The following is a 12,316-nucleotide window of genomic DNA, read 5'->3' on the forward strand; positions in this document are numbered from 1 at the left end:
AATATATATCCGTGAAAAAATGCAATATGACATATTATTTCACACAATCAAGTAAAAGAGAATATGATGGCCAAGATTTCAAAGTGAAAACTTGAAGCAACACATGGCCATCCAAAATACATCCACCATCACAAGTAGAGACAAGTACAAGCTAATAAGGTAGATAGATAACCATTACTTGTCCTACAATCATGCATCACAAACATATATATATAGTTGTCCATCACACACTAGCCACCACATGGCATAGTTCACAAAAGCTAAAGGTTTTTAAGTCTTGAAACTAAATGACCAACTAACTTATTACAAGATAGATCAAAGCCTAACACTCCCCCTTTGTCAACAAGTGCCAAAAGGGGTAGGCTGCATGAAAAACTGACTACTCGTCCTCGTAGTCATCATCCTCATCTTGGTCACCATCATCATCACCATCGTCTTCATCATCCTCCTCCTCCTCCATGTATTCCTCATCTTCTTCAGTAGCCTTGCCCTTGCCATGAGGGCAAGAAGCCGCATCATCTTCATATGCCGCACAAGCCTCATCATAGAGAGCCAAAGGATCACAGGGAGGCACAAACAGCGGTGGAGGAGAAGACACAATACCTGCCTGCTGTTCCAAATGATAGAGCCTCTCTTGCATATCATGCTCACGTTGAGCACTAGCACAACATTGTCCAAACATGTAGGTCATGAGGAACTTGAACTTGTTGGGCTTCTTACCCGAAGAGGAAGAAGAGAGTGGCTCGGCACTAGAAGAATGGGCAGCAGCAGTAGGTGGTGAAGCACTACAATGAGAGCAAGAACCTGAAGCACCTTTGCCTTTGGCTTGGACTGCAACACCTTTCTTCTTCAGTTCCTTTGCAGCTGTGATAGATGCCTTGTTGGAGATCTTGAGGAGATTGTGCAGAGTGTCTATGGGGAACTAGATGCCGAACACTTGCTCAATCACATGTATGATGTAGGGTGCATAGGGAAGATGCTTCACCAGATCCTCAGTAGCATCATGTATCTTGTTCCAAATGTATCGTCTGATGGAAAATTTCTGAAAATCATCACAAAAGCGTTGAAGCACCTTCTGAGAATCATCATGAAGGAAAGTGGAGTCACCTCACTTTGGATATAAGATCTGTCTTAGAATGTTATTGAGGACATAGTAGTAGGGCTTTAGATACACTATCTGTCCATTAGCTATATGCCCATCAAGATACATATGCTGGTACTCCTCCAAAGCGACATCCTCATACTCAGTCAGTTCCAGTGCAGTACGATCGGCTTGACTCAAACCAAGAAGGCGAGAGAAAGTAATGAAATCCACCTTATAGTGCTTGCCTTCAGTGGTCCAATGGATAAAGTCAATAGGACCGGTAGGGTCTCTCTCATGGTGATAGGAAGCATAAAACTGACAGATAAGCTCATTGTTCCAATGCTTCATAAATTCCAGCAAGTAGGACAACTCCATTGAGCGTATATCACGAACCATCTGCTCTAGCTCGGGCTCCTTGAACAAACCAAGAGAATAGGCATCAATGCATTTGATCTGAAGAACCGGTGGCTCCCTCTTCTTCAAAAACTTCTGATAAATGATGGAATCATAAAAATCAAAATGAAACGGGTGCCAGAAGCGATACTAAAGCTGGAGATCCTTCTCATCCTCAGCATAAAGATTTCTTCCCCTCATGGACCTGATGTCCCTAACCCGGTGATGGTAGTCAACTGGTAGAGGAGGAGTCCAGTCACCAGCAGGATTAGGAGCCATGGCGGGCTCCCGCATGATTGGTGAAACGCCCGGGAAGGGAACAAGCTCAGTGACGAAGCCCAAGCCATGAGTCAGGGTGCGAACAGGTGGAGCAGCAATGGTGCGGCCGGCACACTCAAGAGCTTCTTCTTCTGCATCAACAATTGGAACATCCCCAACAGAGGCCGAAGCAGGAGGAGGAGTGGCAGTAGATGAGCCTTGATCGTCATGGCGACGGGCAGCATAGGAACCACCAGCAGCAGCACGGGGACCACCAGCACCAGCACGGGGACCACCAGCACCAGCATAGGGATATGCCGCTTTGGTGCAGCCAGACAGCTTGGGGACAGTGGCACGGTCTTGATTCTTCTTGGACCTCTTCTCCTTGTGACGCGATGGACTACCACCGTCCATGACTACGGAAAACACGAAGGGGAACTAAGAAACAAGACAACAAGAAGCGAACGAACATCGAGAAGCGAAGAAACATGAATGGAGTGGTCACCATTGGGTCGGGAGTCCCGACCGGTGTCAGGAGTTCCGACAGCCGGGAGTTTCGACCGACATCAGTAGTTCTGACGGTCAGAACCTCTAACGGTCGCCGGGACTTCCAACGCACATGGTGATCATCCCATTCATGGGGCTTCAAATCACGGCACACATTCATACAAGGAGGATAGAGGAGTAGAGAGGGAGAAAGAATAGAGGCAAATCACAAGGTACATTGACAATAGGGTTAGGGCACCATGGTAGTACCTTGAATCGAGGAAAGAGGAGACGGAGAAAGATGAAATCCACAATCCAAGAACAAATCGATGAGCACTAGCACCACCACGAACAAGAACCCCACTACCGAACCGATCGAAGCACGGCGGTGGAAGGGGGCAGAGACGTCGGAAGTGCTGGTAGGACCCCCGGTGGCACAACCGGAGGGGATGGGGGCCGGAGCTCCTAGCAGGCCAGAGCCACGGGCAGGGCGCGACGCAGTGGCATGAGGAGGAGTGAGAGCGGCGCATGGAAGGGTGAGGGCGGCGCGAGGAGAGGCGAGGGCGACGGGAGTGTGGGGAGGGAGGGAGGGAGAAATAACCATGGGCCGGTTATAAATGCCTAGGTGAAACAATGCGGCACGGTCAAAACTGACGACCCAGATATGCATCGGGACTCTCGGCGCAGGGGCCGAAACTTTCGATAGTCAGGAGTCCCGGCGCGAGCCGTGACTTCTGGTCGTTGGGAGTTCCGACCTACGTCGGGACTTTCGACGTAGGGAAACTGAAAAACACCTCAACTTGAACTCACTATACCATGTGGGGCAAAAATATGATGGACACTAACATTTTCACAAGTGACTAGATTTCATTCAATCAACACAAAGCAATAGTCACTCATGAAAATTATAAAATAGATTTTGAAAGTGTCACACAATATTTTCTTAATTCTTTTCTCCTAACTAGATCAAACAAAGTGTGTGCAAGACATCAAACCATGTTACGAGAATCAATGATATTTAGTTCACTCCTCAAAGCACAAAATCTTAACTCATCTAGAGGCTTTGTGAAGATATAGGCTAGTTGCTTGTCGGTGCTCACATGGTGAATGGCGATATCTCCTTTGGCTTAGTGGTCTCTCAAAAAGTGACGCCGGATGTCTATGTGCTTTGTTCAAGAGTGGTTTACAGGGTTGTTTGCCAACTTAATGGCACTCTCGTTGTCACACAAAAGTGGAATCTTAGTTAACTCACATCCAAAGTCCTTGAGGGTTTGCTTAATCCAAAGTAGTTGGGCACAGCATGCGCCGGCCGCCACATACTCGGCTTTGGCGGTGGACTAAGCAACGAAGTTTTGCTTCTTAGAGCTCCAAGACACCAAGGATCGACCAATAAATTGGCAAGTCCCGGTAGTACTCTTTCGGGTTACTTTGCAACCGGCATAATCTGAATCGGAATTGCCAAGTAACTCAAAAGTGGAGCCCTTAGGATACCACAAGCCAAGATTAGGAGTGTGCACTAAATACCAAAAAATTCTCTTAACGGCCATCAAATGACATTCTTTTGGATTAGCTTGAAATCTTGCACACATGCACACGCTAAGCATAATATCGGGCCTAGATGCACAAAGGTAAAGAAGGGATCCAATCATAGAGCGATATACCTTTTGATCGACGTCCTTTCCTCCTTGATCAAGGTCAAGATGTCCATTGGTTGGCATGGGTGTCTTGATGGGTTTGGCCTTGTCCATGTTAAACTTGTTCAACATGTCATTGGTGTACTTGGTTTGACTTATGAACGTGCCATCCTTGAGTTGCTTGATTTGAAATCCAAGGAAGAACTTCAACTCTCCCATCATGGACATCTCGAACCTATTTGTCATAATTCTACTAAATTCCTCACAAAAAGCCACATTAGTACTACCAAATATTATGTCATCAACATATATTTGGCAAACAAAGATATCATTATTGACTTTGCGAGTAAACAAAGTAGCATCGGCCTTTCCTATCTCAAAACCTTGTTTGAGTAGGAAATCCTTCAAGCAGTCATACCAAGCTCTAGGGGCTTGTTTGAGCCCATAAAGCGCCTTGTCGAGCTTGTAGACGTGGTTTGGATACTTGGGGTCTTCAAAGCCCGGTGGTTGCTCTACATACACCAACTCGGATAGGGGGCTGTTGAGAAATGCACTCTTCACGTCCATTTGATATAGCTTGAAATCATGATGAGTGGCATAGGCAAGTAGAATACAAATTGATTCTAGCCTAGCCACCGGTGCATAGGTCTCCCCAAAATCCAAGCCTTCAATTTGAGTGAATCCTTGAGCCACCAACCTTGCCTTGTTCCTTGTTACCACGCCATGCTCATCTTGCTTGTTGCGAAAGACCCACTTGGTTCCAATCACATTTTGCTTGGGCCTTTCCACCAAGGACCAGACTTCATTCCGAGTGAAGTTGTTCAACTCCTCTTGCATGGCTATCATCCAATCCAGATCATCAAGTGCCTCTTCCACCCTACAAGGTTCCAAAGGAGAAACAAACGAGTAATGTTCACAAAAACTTGCTAAATGGGAATGTGTAGTTACCCCTCGTCGAATGCTCCCCAATATGTTATCAACGGGATGATCCCGTTGAATGGATTGATGCACTCTAGGATGTGGCACTTGAGTTGATCTTTGGATGGGGCCATCATCGTCATCATCATGGTCATGATCGATTGGAGGATCACAACCATGAGCTTGTGGAGGGTTGACTTTACTTCTTTCTTCATTGTTGAGTTGAGGTTGAGCTTGCTCATTGTTGACACCATCTTCATAAGAATGACCTTGTGCTTCATTTGATCTCCCATCTTGATTATTTCTTATTGTGGAAGCTTCACCATGTTCATTGGATGAAACATGATGAATGGTTGGATCAAGATCATCATGCACAACATGGTCTTCATCTGCGTCTTCGATGGGCTTTACTTCACCAATGGCAAGCTTCTTGATTGCTTTGTGTGGAGCTTCTTCATTACCTATAATCTCAACATTGACTTGCTCCTTTTGAGAGCCGTCGGTTTCATCAAAAGTCACGTCTACCACGATTTCAATCAAACCGGTGGTTTTATTGAAAACACGATATCCATGTTCATTAGTACCATAACCAAGCATGAAACCTTCATCAACCTTTGGTGTAAACTTAGAGCTTTTGGATTTCTTGTTAAGTATGAAACACTTTGGATCCAAAAACTCTAAAGTAGTGCACCTTAGGCTTTTTACCGGTTAGAAGTTCATAGGTGGTCTTTTCTCTTTTCTTGTGAAGATATAAGCGGTTGATGGCATGGCATGCTGTGTTGACCGCTTCTGCCCAATAGTTGGTTGGAGTCTTGTACTCATCCAACATTGCTCTTGCGACTTCTATGAGCATTCGGTTCTTCCTCTCCACAACACCATTTTGTTGTGGAGTGTATGGAACCAAAAATTCATGCTTGATTTCTTCTTCATCAAGAAACTCTTCAATGTTGGTGTTCTTGAACCCCGTCCCATTATCACTTCTAACTCTCTTGATTTTGACATCAAACTCATTTTGGGCTCTTCTTGCAAACTTCTTGAAGATACCTTGGACTTCACTCTTTTCACGCAAAAAGAACACCCAAGTGAAATGAGAATAATCATCAACAATCACAAAATATTTGTTACCACCAATTCTCATATAAGCGACGGGTCCAAATATGTCCATGTGAAGCAACTCTAATGGCCTTTCGGTTGTCACAACATTCTTGACGGGATGTTTAGCTCCAACTTGTTTTCCCGTTTGGCATGCGCTACAAATTCTATCTTTCTCAAAAGAAACATTTGTTAGTCCAAGGATGTGTTTGCCTTTTTGAAGTTTGGCCAAGTTCCTCATCCCAACATGGGCAAGTCGGTGATGCCATAACCAACCCATACTAGATTTTGCCATTAAACAAGTCTCGGGATTTACTCTATTTGATGTGAAATCAACTAGATAGAGTTTCCCTTTTAAATGACCCATAAATGCAATAGAGGAATCCTCCCTTCTATAGACTTCCACACCCTTATCCGTAAAGAGTCAATTGTAACCCATCTCACAAAGTTGTGAGATGGACAACAAATTGTATCTCAACGAATTCACAGGTAAAACATTTGAAATGGAATTATCATTTAATATAGCAATTTTACCCAAACTGAGGACTTCTCCTTTTCCATTGTCACCAAACACAATATTCCCACTTTTGATCATGACTTGGTTGGAATGACGTGAACATGTCCTTCTCTCTAGTCATATGATTGGTGCATCCACTATCCAACACCCAACTTGTTCCACCGGAGGAATATTCCTACAAAGACAAATCAAGCTTTTGTTTTAGGTACCCAAAAAGATTTGGGTCCTAGAGGGTTAGTCACATAAAACTTGGGCACCCAAACACTCCTCATAATTTCCTTTCTCTTTTGGGCACCAACATACTTGACCACAATCTTGCCATCCTTGCCCCAACAACACATATAGTCACTAGCATAGCACCGTGGAAGTGGTGCTTGTGGCTTGGGGGGGCTCGGATTGCTTCGTCTTGATTGTCTTATCACTTGCAGGATGGATCTTTGGAATGTAGACCTTGTTGTTGGCCTTGCATATAAGCTCATCAAGAGCAACGCCCTTGTTGAACTTCACACATGGCACACCATTGATCATGTTCCTTCCATTGGCCTTTCTATCATACCTATTGTAGCCAATGCCTTCCTTAATTGATGGGTGCCTTGATGACTTGTATATAGTCTTGTTGGATTGCTCATGACACTTGCACCCTTTCTTCAAGATCATCTTTAATCTATGAATCTCCTTGTCTTTTTTCTCTAACTCAACAAGGTTAGTTGTATATGCATTCACATCAATTTTATAGCATCTTTCACAACCATTACTAGTGGAGACATTAGAGTCTTCGGTTGCCTTAAGAGAAGTTGAAGTGTTAGCCCAAAGAGTACTATAGTTTAGCTCAAGATTTTGGTATTTTTCTTCCAAGTGTGTGAGGCTTTCTTGAGCTATACTCTTCTCATTCTTGAGGCTAGCTACTTGATCATTAACTGAGGAATGTTCCTTAGTCGATTTCCCAATTGAGTCATTGGCTAAAGACAATTCTACGGTTAACTTCTCAATCTTCATCTTTTCTTCGGCGATAGATGCTTCAAGTGCAAGATTTTTCTCTCTCTCTTGAGTTATTATATCTCCTTGCAACTCTAAGCATCTATCCCTCTTCTCTAATTTCTTGACTAGCATTTTTATTTTAGTGAAGGCCTTTTTACCAAATTTCTTTATCATGGTTGCTTCAATTTCTTCTATGTTCTCATCACAACTATCATACTCATCACTAGAGGGATCGGGTGTAACATGTACCTTCTCCCCTTTTGCCATGAGGCAAGTTGGAGTGTAGTAGTCGTTGTCGATGATGTTGGAGAAGAGCTTCGGTGGTGAAGATAGGTTAGGGAAGAGTTTTGGTGGTGAAGTTGAGTTGGGGAAGATCATGGTCGGTGAAGAAGAGTGGTGGATGGCAATGTTTGCGGCTCCCTTCTTCTTCTTCTCATCATCACTTGAGTCACTATCATTGGACTCCCATTCTTTCCCAAGATGAGCTTCACCTCTCTTCTTGCCTTTGTTCTTTTTGTCTTCATCCTTGTCGTGCTTGTGCTTCTTCTTCTCATTAGGACAATCAGCTATGAAGTGACCGGTTTGACCACATCCATAGCAAAACCTCTTTTTGAATCTTCTCTTTCCATCTCCATAAGTCTTGCGGTTACTCTTCTTCTTCATAAACTTTCTAAGATTTCTAATCACAAATGCAACCTCCGCATCAGAATCTTCTTCTCCACTTGAGGAATCATCCTTCACTTTCTTCTTCTTCTCTTGACTTAAACCTTGACCTTCATGTTGTTGAGTTGCTTTAAGGGTTGCACTCTTGTTGTATCCCATTGCATTAGGATTTTGATTGTGAGCATTGATTGCATCTTCATCTAGACACTCATGATGCTTGAGTTTTGAAAGAACTTCTTAGGGTGTCATCTCATAACTGGGCCTTTCCATGATCATGGATGCTAGCATGTTGTTCTTGGCTCTATAGGTTCTCAACATCTTTCTAGCAACCTTGTTGTCATCCCATTCGGTGCTTCCAAGAGCTCTTATGCGGTTGACCAATGCCATAAGCCTATCAAACATGGATTGTGTTGTTTCATTTTGCAAGAACACAAAATATTTCCAATTCACCATGAAGTAACTCAATGTTGCCTTTTCTCACACTTCTATCTCCTTCAAATGACACTTTCAAAGTATCCCAAATTTGTTTTGCACTCTCCATTCCATTCACTTTTCTAAACTCATCCGGAGCTAAGCTTGACACAAGCAATGCCATGGCTTATGCATTTTGATGGAGATTGTGCACTTCTTCTCGAGTTATCTCTCTATCTTCATCGGTAGGAATCATCACACCAACATCCACGACTTCCCAAAGTCTTGCGGCAATGAGATACATCTTCATCTTGTAAGACCAATCGGTGTATCTTGTTCCATCAAAGTGAGGTGGCTTGCCAATGTTGATGGAAGGACTATGTAGAGGTGAACCTTTAATGAGTTGTCCATAGTCAAAGCTCATGTTTGAATATATTCCCTTTCCATGAGCATGCTCACCGGCTCCAATATCACTAGTGTCATCTTTGTTTGCTTTATTCTTGTCACTTGTTGTATCAATCTTGCCACTTATTGCACCATCAACCTTCTTGCTCAATTCTTCCTTTATCTTGCTCATCTCATCTTGCATCTTCTTTATTTCATCTTGGAAGAACTTGACTTGAGCAGCCATCAACTCTTCAGCTATTTTCTTGGCCATCTCGGCGGCAATGGCTTGCATCTTGTCGGACTCCAACACTGTTTCTTCTTATGCGGTGAAGCGCTCAAAGAAGACCTTGCTCTGATATCAATTGAAAGGATCTAACAACGCCTAGAGGGGGGGGGGGGTGAATAGGCATATCTAAAAATTAACTACAAATGCTAAGTTCAAATTTGTCAGTCAATGTCGGAAGTCCCGGCGTTTGGGTCGGAACTCCCGACATCGTCAGAAGTTATGACACAAACGTCAGCAGTCCCTATGCCTACGTGAACTACAAAAGCAGTGCCAAATTTAACTTTGTGGATAAATAATCTTACAACCCCACTTCCTCGTGGTTTGGTGAAGATGTTGGGTCACTCCCTTGACGTCGTAATGCCTCCAAACCGTAGATCGAGTCCAAACACTAAAATGAAGTTCGAGAGAGAGAGACAAACAAATATAAGTAATCTCCAGCAATCACAACAACAAGCACACGGGACATAAGGATTTATCCTGAGGTTCGGCAACCCCACAAAGGAGCTCCTACGTCCTCGTTGTTGAGGTGACCATAAAGGTCGGAGTCTCTTTCAACTCCTTGCCTCTCTCAAAGCGACCACAAAAGACACTTGAGCTTTCCACTAAGAAATCAAGGGTGATACAAACTTCCCAAGGCTCTTACACAAGATGGAAGCTCTTGGGCAACGCCTAGCCAGCTAGGGGCAAAGCCCCAAGAGTAATAGACACAAAACCAACCGGCTTGACAAAGAAATCAAGTGCTCAAGCTTGCCAAAGTGATTCTCTCACTTAATCCACTCTCCTTTCACTCAAAACCATAGGTGAATCGAAGATTGGAGCAAAGGGGGTGGAGAGGGGTGTCTTTGTTGCTTGGAAGTTGTTAGGACAAAGTTGGGTGAGCTGTGAATGTGTCCGTAATGGTTAGAAATGAAGAGAGGGCTATTTATACTCTTACTAGAAATCTAACCATTTAGATCTATGTTGGAAGTTTCGACGTAGATCTTGGGACTTACGACTTTAACAAAAATACTCTTCACGCAGGGTCAGAAGTCCGCATGAGCTAGTCAATGTCGGAACTCCCGACAAACGTTGGGACTTCCGACGGTCAGGACTCCCGACGAACATCGGGACTTCCGACGTGCGCAGTTAGCCAACCTGCAAAGCCCTAGGTCTCGAGACTCCCAACATGGGTTGGGATTTCTGACTGTCGGGAGTTTCGACGAACGTCAGGACTTTCGACGAGCGCAGATAACCGACCAACAAACCACATGTGTCGGGACTCCTGACTTGGGTCAGGACTTCCAACTATTAGGAGTTCTGACTCACGTCGGGACTTCCGACGTCCATAGTCACCACGTAGGCTAAGTGACTGGGCGTCAGGACTTCTGGCCTGAGTCGTGACTTTCGACGGTCCAGAGTTCCAGCTTACGTTGGGACTTCCGACACCGACAATCACTGAAAAATATTCTATGTGCTCGTGGAGTGCTAGAGTGTCTCTCTTTTGATTTTATTTTTATGCTTGAGCACTCTATCTTCCTCAGACCAACTAAGTTTGCATCCCTCTTTATAGTGCGGTGGATCCTAAACTCAAAAACAAAATAAAACCTTTGGAGAGCGTTTTGAGTTCGTCCGTCTTTACAACTTCAAGAATTGAGGGATACCATTTCATCGCTATCAACTCTTTGAATCTTTCATGGGACTAATAGCTGCGACATATCTCATTAAGATCACATTAGTCCCTAATTTGGATGTCATCAATACACCAAAACCCACATAGGGGGCAAATGCACTTTCACTCATCCAAAGCAATCAAGTACGTGGTCAAGTGCACCACGGTTGGGCTGAATTCTTGCGCGTCCTGCCCTTGCAAAGCCTCCATGCGAGCCCTCCATACCCGTTGATTCTTGTCCATGGGTGGAATGAACCTCATGGGGGTACGAGCAATGGCTCTTCATTGATCTGGCAAAGATGCCGCAAGGCTTTGCGGGCCACAACTTGGTAGGTGTCGACGAAGCGAAACCCGGTTGCGATCACATTCCAGGCTTCAGTGATGTTGGGGAACTCTTCACTCTTCCCAATGTAGATGGTGACCTCACATCGCCCAGTGCCATGTTTCTCATACTCATGACCCTCATACTCGGGGTGATCCTTGACTACGAGTTTTTGCAGGGTGGCATGCAGATTTTGGGAAACCCCTCAGTGTTCAGGCAGTAGCTGATAACCTAGGCTCCTGCCATCCTTGGTGGGTGGTTGCAAGGGAGGATTGAGCGAAATGCTTACTCAAAAGGAAGGGCTAGGTGAGCTAGATTGCACCGAGTGGTGCTACCAAGTGGCTAGGCCAGGCCCCTTTTGTAATGGCAAAGCGGTTAGTGGTCCTGGCACAGTCCACCTTCGAGTCTGGCGCAGGGACCACTAAAAGAAAAGCAGCAGGGTTTTTACGCGGACAAGACTAGTGGTGTCCGAGGCCATAAATGACTAGTATGGGTGTAGGGTAGAGGTCCGACAAGAGCGCATAAAAGGGTACGAGAAGCATGAACCTCGGTGGCTTGAACCATAGGTGAACGCAAAATACGAAGCCACAATACAACAGTAACTTCCGAACAAGGACTGGTCGGCCGTGCACAATTCGACACGTGTGACACCTATTAATGGCGTACCTGCAAGCAATACTGGCACAACAACTGAGGCAGTACCAATGCGACGGACTTAAAGATTGTATACTGCGCAAGAATTAGCTCTCCGGAGAAAGCCTAGTTAAACCTATTCCGAATACTTAACCATAACAATAGGGCTACTTATATACTTTGTATGCAAATGCCCTAACTTTTTACAAAAATAGGTTATCAAATTTTAGTTTAGAAAAGGGGTTTTGAACATTTATTTCCTCATTTATGCTCTGATACCACCTGTGGCAGAACCGCCTAATCTAATGCCCTCCCAAGAGTACTTGTCTTCCATTAGACACTAAGTGCCCAAGAGAGTGCACTAAATCGTGCCGTTCTATCGAGCACACCCCAAGGGAGAACTCGAAAATCCACATTCTTCCATCAGGATCATAAATGAGAGAATAAACCTTACACCATTCCTAACCATTTCTTACATCACTTTATTACAACATTAGAGTACTTAAACAAGTTGAATGCAATAGCAAAATTAAGACAGTTTTACTTGTAAAAGAGTTTATATATTTTATGTTCACATTTTTATCTTGCAGCGGAGAATAACATATG

The sequence above is a fragment of the Miscanthus floridulus genome, chromosome 10 (genome assembly GCF_019320115.1).
Source record: "Miscanthus floridulus cultivar M001 chromosome 10, ASM1932011v1, whole genome shotgun sequence".
NCBI lineage: Eukaryota > Viridiplantae > Streptophyta > Magnoliopsida > Poales > Poaceae > Miscanthus > Miscanthus floridulus.